The sequence below is a fragment of the Bison bison genome, unplaced genomic scaffold (genome assembly GCF_000754665.1).
Source record: "Bison bison bison isolate TAMUID 2011002044 unplaced genomic scaffold, Bison_UMD1.0 scf7180017864530, whole genome shotgun sequence".
Classification (NCBI taxonomy): domain Eukaryota; kingdom Metazoa; phylum Chordata; class Mammalia; order Artiodactyla; family Bovidae; genus Bison; species Bison bison.
The window spans coordinates 8,826,862-8,830,474 of record NW_011495080.1 but is presented as its reverse complement, the minus strand read 5'-3'; the positions used below and the strand labels follow the sequence as shown (position 1 = coordinate 8,830,474).

At 50.1% G+C, this 3,613-nt stretch overlaps 1 protein-coding gene across 1 annotated transcript in view; it reads left to right on the top strand.

Annotated features, from left to right (window-relative positions):
- The first annotated feature begins 76 nt into the window (after positions 1–76).
- Positions 77–3,613, top strand: part of LEP (leptin) — a 16,858-nt gene continuing 13,321 nt past the window's right edge. Inside the window, exon 1 of the mRNA XM_010831717.1 lies at positions 77–89. The gene's annotated coding sequence lies outside the window, so the exon portion shown is untranslated. The remainder of the gene's footprint in view (positions 90–3,613) is intronic.

Below are 3,613 nucleotides of genomic sequence, written 5' to 3'. Positions count from 1 at the left end.
GCGCAAGTTGTGCTTCGGCGGCTATAAGAGGGGCGGGCAGGCATGGAGCCCCGGAGGGATCGAGGAATCGCGGCGCCAGCAGCGGCGAGGTAAGTGCCCGGCTCTCTCCTTTCTCCTTCTCCGCTGGTCTTTCTTGGCAGGCCACCCAGCCCAGCCCACCCGGGACCCCGGGGAAACTGAGGCAGGCGAAGGGCAGGGCGGACGGCTTGGTTCTGGATTGGGGTAACTTTGCACCAGAGTTCTAACCGGTGGGAAGACGGCTGGGAGCCGGGGAACGTTAGCTTTGGGGCTGGGCTGTGCCTGCCCAGGAATCAGCGCTCCAGGAGCCAGCCTGGGCCCCAGGAGACTGCCAGAGCCTCCAGCCCTGCCTTTGACATGCTTTGGAAACGGCCTTGAGCACACCCCCAAAGATCAGGATACCTCGCCCCCATGTGCAGAGGATGTGCGTTGAGTTTCTTAGGAGTGTGAGTTCTGAGGGTGTAAAGGAGTCTTGGTCTGCAGATGAGAATTCAGGCAACGTTTTCCAGCAGGGTTCCTGACTTGTGAATGCGAAGGACTGTATAAAACCCAGGCCATAGCATGGAGATGAGGAAGTAGGGGTGAGCAGAAAAACTGGGAGAACCCAAATCTCCCAAAGAAATTATGGAAGATCTCACTCCATCTGTCCTCAAAGTCATGAGAACTGCCTTCTACACTGTGGATAAAATAGGTTTCCTTTGGGGCGACCAAACAGGGGATCATGGGAAAGGCCTGTTAAACTTTTCCCACTGTAACCATTTCTCTAGCCAAAACTGATAAATGCACACTATTGGCAGGTGGGCCCCCGGTGACACCTGCCAGGCCTGCCTTCTGTCCTGGCTTGGTTTCGATTTCTTGGTGGATGGGTTTGCCTTCACACTCCAGTTTCTATAGCTTAAAGATGTGGCACTTTGGAAAAGTGAATTCTTAAATACAGTTTGATCCAAGTGACACTCAATGGTGACCTGGTTGTCATTTGAGAATAGCAGCCTTGGAGAGGATTGGAAGGTAGTCTGCAGGGGAGGCGAGGCAGAGGGCAGGGACTGGAAGGCAAGATGCAAGAGCTCAAAGATTCCCCACGCTGTCCTCTGTCCAGCCTCTGGTGTTTGCTCTGTAGAGCCTAAGGTGGCAGTGCAGTGGGCAGCTAGGACCAGGTGGGACAGAGGATATCCAGGCTCTTCCCACTGGGACGGTGTGCAGAACCACAGTCGCTCCCACTCTGATGCCCTCCTGAGCAGGAAGGTCTTGCTGATCTTTTCTCTCATGCAGGCAGGGGGAGAAGGCATGAGAAAAGCAGTGGGTGTGGCTCAGTTCTTTGCTTTTCAAGCAGTTGAGGACATTGGGCTGAGAGGAACGTTTCCATGTTGGCCAAAGGAGCATCCCTCTCGTATTTTGTACATCTTATGCCCAAAATAACTCTTCTTGGTATTTGGGGGAAATATTTTCCTCCCCCTCCATTCCAGGAAATGGCTCCAAGCGCCAAGGACAGAGCCAAGGAGATTGCAATGAATTCCTGCCCGTCAGCCGCAGGCGGATGCCTCTCGAGTCTGAGTGGCCTGTGCAGGGTGTGGAGGTGACCGCTTGGGAGAACCTGGGTCTTTGTCCCCACTCTAGCCTCGATGCCACTTAGGGGGACGTGGTGGTGGTGGTCAGTGGGAGTCAGAGAGAGATTAGGGCTCCAGCGATGGGGAATCCTCATAGTGTGTGTATCCTTCAACCACATGCATGTAATTGAAAGGAAAACTGAGCCAATTTCTCCTGCAGTCAGTCAGTCAGTAGGCCCTGTTCCCACCAGCAGTAGGAGTCCAGTGGCGACAGCGCCCTCCTGGCCTGTGAGCCAGAGTCTTGGAATTCTTCTTTGTCCACACAATTGTCTCAGAGAAGTAGAAAGGATGTTTCGGCTTAAAAACAACACACCTGCCACCTGGGCCCACAGAATCCTTTGCACTTCATGTGTGACAACAGATGTACCTTGCTTCTCAGCAATCGGCATTTTACAGTGTTTCCTGCTCCATTCATCCATCAGCTGTCTGGAATGATCGGTGTCGATGCTGATATCTCATCCATCCCACAGAAGATTTCATTCCCATCTTACACATACTGAGTTTGTACTCTAGGGTACTCCAGACTGGGTGTGCCAAAGAAGTGGAGAAGCCACAGGGAAGAGTCTGAGCAGAGCAGAGACCTCTGAGAAGGGCAGGAGGCCCAGAGCACAGTAGGAGGAGCCAGGCTGATGAATGGGACCAAGACAGGGAGTATCTGGGACAATAGTTAAGATGGAACAGAATTCAGGAAGCTGAATGGGAATAGGGGCCCATGTAGTGTTAGAGGACACCTGTGGGGTACAAGACACCGTGAAAAGGAGATCAGGATTCTGCAGCATTTTCTGTCTTCATTAAGAAAGCTTCTTAGGAATTCCTGCTGGGCAAAACTGAATTCTAGATGGACTTTAAAATGGAAGCAGCCTAACCATCTAGAGGTAGGTTAACCTCATTAGATAATGAAAACCAGAGATGGGAAATATTTCATTCACTCATTCCACAAACATTCAGTGAGGACCTACTCTGTGCCAAGGCCTTGGGGGAGATGTTGAACAAGTGACATATTCACCACTCCTGGACCCAGCAGACATCAGTGATTGATCACAGCACCTTATCCCTCTCATACTGGAGGGGGCTTCAGATTCCTCTCCACTCAGCACTCCAAGGAACCACAAAACCTGATCAGAGTTGCCACAGGAATTGAAACCTATTTGTTGTCCCTGATGAGATTGAATCTAAGGGTAGTTTCTGATGAACAGAAAAACTATAACCTTTGCACCCATATTCTGGCTACCAATTAAGTATGTTAACCTGATTTCTCAACCAGGCTCCTTACTTGCAAATAAGAGAAAATCACTCATGCTAGCTCAGTGTTTTCAACTGCATATTGCAACCAACACTTAAAACCAGGATGGAGACTCTCCAGTATGCATCACCCATAGTGAAGATGAATTTTATTTCCTGACACTTGTTTTTCTTACAGGTGTGTATCTGTATGTCTCCTGGATGAAAAAAATGTATATTCAGAAAGTTGAAAACTACTCAAGTGAGCAGTATATGTGAAAAAGTATCTCACCCTTGAGGCTAAGGACAGGGCGAGCCTAGAACCAACAAGCACAGGAACCAGAAAGAAGGTCAAGAAAAAGCACAAGCATTGACCATAATCCACACGCCCCCCTCCCCGCAGTGCGTAGATGGACCCTGGTCTCTCTTAACTACTCCATGCATGTGATGTCAGCCATGGCTACCCTTGAGTTTCTGAGTCTTCATCAGAGGCAAACTGGACTCCTCAGAGCATACTTTAAATTCCTGGGAGAGATGTTAACTGACCCAGTCAGGACCTGGAGGAGGAAAGGGAAGAGAAAAGAGTATTCTGCTTCTCTTGCCCACTACTGTTAATGCAAACATCACCTCCAGGATTCGTGTGTGTGTGTCCTGCATAGGGCAGATCTCCCAGAAGGTCCCGGCCACCCATAGAATCAAGCCCAGGACATTCTAGCTCTCCAGCCTCACATACACTACTCTTCTTCCATATTGAATTCTCTCAAACCCAC